The sequence below is a fragment of the Microcaecilia unicolor genome, unplaced genomic scaffold (genome assembly GCF_901765095.1).
Source record: "Microcaecilia unicolor unplaced genomic scaffold, aMicUni1.1, whole genome shotgun sequence".
Lineage (NCBI taxonomy): Eukaryota > Metazoa > Chordata > Amphibia > Gymnophiona > Siphonopidae > Microcaecilia > Microcaecilia unicolor.
The window spans coordinates 99949-107482 of NW_021963162.1; positions in this window are offsets into that span (position 1 = coordinate 99949).

Consider the following 7534-nt stretch of genomic DNA (forward strand, 5'->3'; position numbering starts at 1 on the left):
ATTAAGTGTAAACATTGCCTGGGAACCCTGGTCCACTCTTCTTTGGAATGCAACACTTTAGGTATTTGGCAGGCAGTGTTCCCATTGTTGGACCAGATTATCCAGCAATCTCTTGAATGGGATTAAGGTGCCTTGCTTTTGCATTCTCAAGATATTTTGCTGATGCAGGGATTATCTGCTCCTCAATGCCGGTTTCTCTATAAATGCTCATTTATGTTCAAATGAGCATTTATGTTCAAACAGCACTCTAAAAATAGCACTGGAACAGCATGGGGCTATACCGCTCCCTATGATCAGAGCTAATAGCATACAAATATAGGCACGCTATTAGCTCTGATCATAGGGGAAAAGTGCGGGAGGATTTCAGGCACAATCCTCCCATACTAGTTTGACAGGTCCTGGCTGTCTAAAGCCCGGACATGTCAAACAAGGAGACGGAGACCTCCACCAGCCGTCCCCAAGTTCCCCCAGACTTGAGGGCCTGGGGGGTTGGAGGTCTGATGGATTTCCAGCCCCCCTAACCCCCCAACACTCAAAAAAAATCCCTAGTGGGCTGCCACTCCTTCTCCGATGTTTCCTGGTGGTCTAGTGGTACCTCTCCAATGGAAGAGGGAGTAGCACATTCTTTCCTCATCCAGCGCCACTTTCAAAATGGCGGCACCCTGCCCAGTGCATCCTGGGATGCGTTGGGCAGGGCTTCTCTAATACTTAAGGGACTTCTTCCTTATATGGTAGGGAAGCTCCACCCAGTGCATCCTAGGATGCACTGGGCATGATGCCGGCATTCTGAAGGCTGAGCTGTAGGGAGGGGGGAGGACTCTGCTAGACCACCAGGGAGGATGGGGGTTGGGGTGGCAGCCCACTTGGGCCACCAGGGATTCTTTTTTGGGTATTTGGGGGGGATTACGGGGGCTGGAGATCCACCGGACCTCCAGTACCCCGGGCTCTCATGTCAGGGGGGGGGGGTCGAAAGGGGTTGGAGGTATGCTGGACTTCCTACATCCTCATGTCACTGTCCATGGGGGTGTTGAGGCTTGGGGGGGACACTAGGCCACCAGGGCCTTGATTGTTTTAGGGGGGGTTGGGGGGCCTGGAAGCATACAAATGCATACTGGACAGGGCTCCCCCATTCCTCCCCAATGCTCTGCAAACCTTAACGCCAGCTCTGAGCTGGAGTAAGGTTTGCTGCAGGAACAGCGCCAATCTTTGGTGCGTTGCCCGCTGAGCATTGAGTATAGGTAATGCCCTGTTTGGAATGCATTTGCATGCTCCTTGCATTAAGAGCCGGTGAGCACGTTGTTACACACGCTTGCCCGCTCTGATCATCGGGCAGGCGCAAACGTGGATGCTAGTATGGCGCTATCAGCCTCTAGTGCCCGTGTTTACTTCTGATCATTGGGGCATGGGTGTCTGAGGAGTCACCATCTTTGCCACAGTGGTTGGCCAATATGAGAGAACTGGCCAGATTTGAAATAGTTACCTAGCAGCACTTGTTTCATGTGGACAGCAGATGCTATGTAGCCTTGTGGGAAAGATTTTTGGATATTTTCCCCACACACTCCTAACCTTGCCTTTTGTCTGCATTAATAACAGGTAGGGCAATTATGCAGGGGGGGGGGGGGGGCTGTGTGAGTGCATATGGAATGTTTGGTGTGTTTGCTGGCAGGTTGAATGGTTGGGTAAAATACAAATTGTTACAGTGGTCAGGTTTGGGGGATCTTTGTTAAATGAGCTATGAATGTTTCATGGGAGCCTTTATTCTCACTGTGTTAATTGGCATTTAATTCACAGTTACGCAGCACCTTGTTCAGATACATTACTTTTGTTTTGATGTTCACATTTAAATTGTAATAATAAACAATATTAAGTGCATTTTAATAATATACCACTGCAATCCACAAAACAAAAGGTGTAGTTTCCACAAGCCATCTTTCTCTTTTGATCTAGGCACAGGAAAACAAAATTTAAATGCTCCCAGGTTTCAACCTAATTCTTCTTAAATGTGTGGTATAACTGCCATAAATAAGTAAGTAAATAAATAAATAAATAAATAAATAAATAAATAAAAGATAGAAACTCTGAATGTTGAGCCCTGATTCTCATAACATGATGTCTGTCTTAGAAGCCCTTTAACAGGAGAAAACAAATCTCTTAATGAACACATGCTAGGGTGTCCCTATAACCAGCCCCTCCAAATGACACACTGATTACGATTTATAATAAATTACTACTCTATCTATGAAAAGTTATTCCGTTATTATACTTCCTCTGTGTACACTTCTATGCTGCACAAGCCGGCATGTTTTGGAAATATATAAAAATGCTACCAAGAACGATAACATGGATGCAGCAGCTCACAGATTTGTTTTGAGTGTACAAGAGATGACGGCTGCGCTGGGGCATGGAAGCAGATATTAACCTAATTGTTTTCAACGTGTTGATGTTTAATAGACAGGAGACCAAGTGACATCAAAACATTGAAACCAATTGTCAGTCTCAGTTTCCCCTTCCTCACACAGCCGTCATCGCTGTACTCTCAAAACAAAGCATGCAAACTACTGCTACTATTATTTAACATTTCTAAAGCGCTACCAGGGTCACGCAGCGCTGAACAATTTAACAAGGAAGGGCAGTCCCTGCTCAAAGGAGCTTACAATCTAAAGGACAAGTATGCAGACAATCAATTGGGGCAGTCTAGGTTCCTGAATAGAGGTAAATGGTTATGTGCCAAAGGCTACAGTGAAAAGGTGGGCTTTGAGTAAGGATTTGAATATGGGCAGGGAGGGGGCTTGGCGTATGGGCTCAGGAAGTTTATTCCAAGCATAGGGTGAGGCGAGGCAGAAAGGGCGGAGCCTGGAGTTGGCGGTGGTGGAGAAGGGTACTGATAGGAGGGATTTGTCCTGTGAGTGGAGGTTACAGGTAGGAACGTATGGGGAGATGAGGGTAGAGAGGTAATGAGGGGCTGCAGATTGAGTGCATTTGTAGGTTAGTAGGAGAAGCTTGAACTGTATGCGGTATCTGATCGGGAGCCAGTGAAGTGACTTGAGGAGAGGGGTGATGTGAGTATATCAGTCCATGCGGAAGATAAGATGCGTGGCAGAGTTCTGAACGGATTGAAGCGGGATAGATGGTTAAGCGGGAGGCCAGTGAGGAGTAGGTTGCAGTAGTCAAGGCGAGAGGTAATGAGAGAGTGGATGAGAGTTCGGGTGGTGTGCTCAGAGAGAAACGGGCGGATTTTGCTGATGTTATAGAGAAAGAAGCGACAGGTCTTGGCTGTCTGCTGGATGTGCATGGAGAAAGAGAGGGAGGACTCAAAGATGACTCCGAGGTTGCGGGCTGATGAGACGGGGAGGATGAGGGGTGTTATCAACTGAAATAGAGAGTGGAGGGAGAGGAGAAGAGGGTTTGGGTGGAAAGACAAGGAGTTCAGTCTTTGCCATGTTCAGTTTCAGGTGACGGTTGGACATCCAGGCAGCAATGTCGGATAGGCAGGCCGATACTTTGCCCTGGGTTTCCGCCGTGATGACTGGTGTGGAGAGATAAAGCTGGGTATCATCAGCATAAAGATGATATTGGAAACCATGAGATGAGATCAGCGAGCCCAGGGAAGAGGTGTAGATTGAAAAAAGAAGGGGTCCAAAGACAGATCCTTGAGGAACACCAACAGAGAGCAGGATGGGGGTGGAGGAAGATCCATGAGAATATACTCTGAAGGTACAGTGGGAGAGATAAGAGGAGAACCAGGAGAGGACGGAGCCCTGGAACCCGAATGAGGACAGTGTAGCAAGAAGTAAATTATGGTTGACAGTGTCAAAAGCGGCGGATAGGTCGAGGAGGATGAGGATGGAGTAGTGACCTTTGGATTTGGCAAGGAGCAGGTCATTACAGACTTTAGAGAGTGCCATTTCTGTCAAGTGTAGAGGGCGAAACCCGGATTGAAGTGGATCGAGGATGGCTTGAGAGGAGAGAAAATCAAGGCAGCGGCTGTGAACAGCGCGTTCAAGTATCTTGGAGAGGAAGGGTAGGAGGGAGATGGGGCGGTAGTTGGAAGGACTGGTAGGGTCTAGTGACGGTTTTTTGAGGAGTGGTGTGACTACAGCGTGCTTGAAGGTGTCAGGGACAGTTGCAGTGGAGAGAGAGAGGTTGAGGATGTGACAGATGGAGGGGGTGACAGTAGGAGAGATGGTGTTTAGTAGATTGGTGGGGATAGGATCAGAGGAACAGGTGGTGCATTTCGAGGAGGAAAGAAGGTGGGCGGTTTCCTCTTCGGTGATATCATGGAAAGAGGAGAAGGAGGCCTGGGTTGGTTGGTTGAGGGAGTGGGTTAAAGGGTGAACAGGAGGTGGCTTGGTAGTGAATTCGAGGTTGATCTTCTGCACCTTGTCGCGGAAGTAGTCAGCCAGTGATTGAAGACAGAGTGAGGGGAGGGTAGGAGCGGAGGGCACTTTGAGGAGGGAGTTAAGGGTGGCGAAGAGACGACGAGGGTTGGAGCCAAGAGAATTAGTCAATTGGGTGTAATAGTCCTGTTTGGCAAGGAATAGGGAGGACTGGAAGGAGGACAGCATGAACTTGTAGTGAATGAAGTCAGCATGGGCACGAGATTTCCTCCAGAGGCGTTCGGCAGATCGGGTGCAGGAGCGAAGGTACCGGATGCAAGGGGTCATCCAGGGCTGAGGATTAGTACGCTTTGTGGGACAGGAGATGGGTGGTGCAAGGGTATCCAGAGCAGAGGAGAGAGTAGCATTATAAGCTGAGACAGACTCTGAGGACATGATGGAAGGGAGGAGGTTAGAGATATTAGAGGATAAGGTGGGAGGGTCAACAGCCTGGAGATTCCTGAAAGGTGTGGTTAGTGTTGGGCAAGACTGAGGGGGAGGGTGGTGAAGTGTGAGGGTGATTAGGTGATGATCTGAGAGAGGAAGAGCTGAGGTGCAGAAATCGGAGGGTGAGCAGGTACAGGAGAGGACGAGGTCGAGACAATGGCCAGATTGGTGAGTAGGGGTGGTAGAGCATAGCTGGAGGTTGAAGGAGGATGTCAGAGTGAGGAACTGAGAAGCGTAGGGGTCGGAATGGTCGTCAGCGTGTATGTTAAAGTCACCAAGAATGAGGGATGGAGATGAGGGTTCAAGAAAGACAGAGAGCCAGGCATCGAAGTCGGTAAGGAAGGAAGAGAGGGACTTATTAGGGGGGCGGTAAATGACTGCAACTCTGAGTGGTATCGGGTAGAATAGACGGATGGCGTGAACTTCAAAGGATGAGAAGCAGTGAGACTGGGGTAGGAGGAGGGATTGAAAACTACAGGAGGGCGAAAGTAGAAGCCCAACGCCTCCTCCGTGGCCAACTGGGCGGGGAGTGTGGGAGAAAAGATAACCTCCATGGCATAGGGCTGCGACTGAGGCAGAGTCGTCGGGGGTGAGCCAGGTTTCGGTTAAGGCGAGCAGTTGAAGGGAACGAGAGATGAAGAGATCATGTGTGAAGGAGAGTTTGTTGCAGACTGAGCGGGCATTCCATAGGACACACGAGAAGGGAAGGGAAGAGGGGGAGAGGAGGGGAATAGAGATGAGATTGGAGGCATTCCGGAATCGGTTGCATGGATAGGACGAGGACAGGTGTGGGTTGGGCATTTGCTTTAAACTTTGATTGTTTTGTTTATCCATACCTTACATACACATGGTTTGCTTTTTAAACCCTTATTTTATCATCCTCACTTTAATATTTTCTTATTTCTTGTTTGTCTGTCCTAATTAGATTGTAAGCTCTGTCGAGCAGGGACTGTCTCTTCATGTTCAAGTGTACAGCGCTGCGTCTAGTAGCACTATAGAAATGATAATTAGTAGTAGTAAACCCAAAGGTGAATCCTAAAGGTGGTTGAACAATTAGGTATAAACTGTGTTGTTTTTTACTTTACTTGTTTTGGAGTGCTTTGGGTCCTGCTGATCTGTACATCTGCTGTCTGGAATTTTTGGAAAATGAAAATAAGGAAATAAAAATTAAATTTTGGATGTATTCTATAGAAATTGTTGTTTACTTTTGCAATGTGATGGATGCCTGTTCTGGTGTGCATGTGATAAACTTTGAATAACTGCTTATACTTATGGTTATGATTTCTGAACATGTGGTATCATTAAAGGACAGACTTTTAAATGCCCAGTTGGGTACTGCGTACGCCTTGTAGCGCTATAGAAATGCTAAATAGTAATATACGCTAATCTCAACTTTGTTAAATGTTTCAAACATATCCATCTATTCATTCCCATGATATAACTGAATTATATTATTCTGTCTCACTGTATTTTCAAATGTAAGCCATTTTGAACCCAACTTTGTTTGGGATAATGTGTGATATAAATGTTTTTTAAAAATCCTTTATCCTCCACCTTTTAAGACACTGCCTACCAGCTGGATAGGGATGGCACAAGGAATGCAAGTTTGGTCCAGTAAAGACTAACTCAAAATAACCTGCTCCTTAGCTGCTGGGCTCGCAACCATACCATGCCTCTTTGGCTATGTTCCACTAATAAGTTAAATGATTAACTGGCTTTCTTGAAAGGATTATATAAACTTAGGATGCATGACTAGGGACACAAACATACACTTATTTATTCAATATCACAATTCCTCATACACAAAACAACCTTTTAGGGTGGATAGTGTTCACAATGAGTGCCTTTTATTATCAACCAGAGATAAGAGTTTTCAGTTTTGGCACAGTATAAGTCATCACAGAACAAATATAAGGAAAACCAATGGGCTGCACCAGGAGCTTATAGCCCATTTATGTTTAAACAAAAGAGATCTACATGAATCAAAAATATTTATATGTTATTTTGACTTATAAAACCAGTTGCCCCTGAAACATGTTCAAAAACAGAATAATCCATTTGTGTACCTAAAAGGTAAACTTCTACAAAACAGATGAAAATGTGATTCCATGTGTCCCAATGAAAGGAGAGTTTAATTCTACTTCCATTTAATTTCAATATATTCCATCATTATAACACCAGGCTTCCCATGGCAGATTACAACAACAGTTAAGATGAACCCATTTTAGTGGGTTATCCTCACTGAAATCTGGCCATCTGTATTGTATAGAACAGTGAAGAAAAATGAGCACAGAGTTTATAATTGCTGTTTCTACCAGGTACAATAATTTTTGAAGCCGTTTTAGTGATATTCAGTTGTTATTTCTTTTCTCCACCTTTCAAGGTACTGCCTATCCAACTGAAACAGCTTTACACTTGTTACAGAAGGACCGACAATAAAGAACGACAACGAACGTGGGTGGATGCAGCAGCTCATAGATTTTCCTTCTTTCTTTTGAGTGTATGGCAATGACGACTGCGCGGGGGGAGTGGAAACAGAGATTAACCAAATTGGCTTCCTTGCTTACAGTGGATTAGATAGGCTCATTTCCACTCCTTTCTATTAAACCTCCTTGGTCCTGCTGTTCCTGCGTCTCGCCCCCTCGATGCACCTTTTCCCTTTTCCGGCGTCCCGCCCTTCTTCCTGTTTCCGACAGGGAGGGAGGGACGTG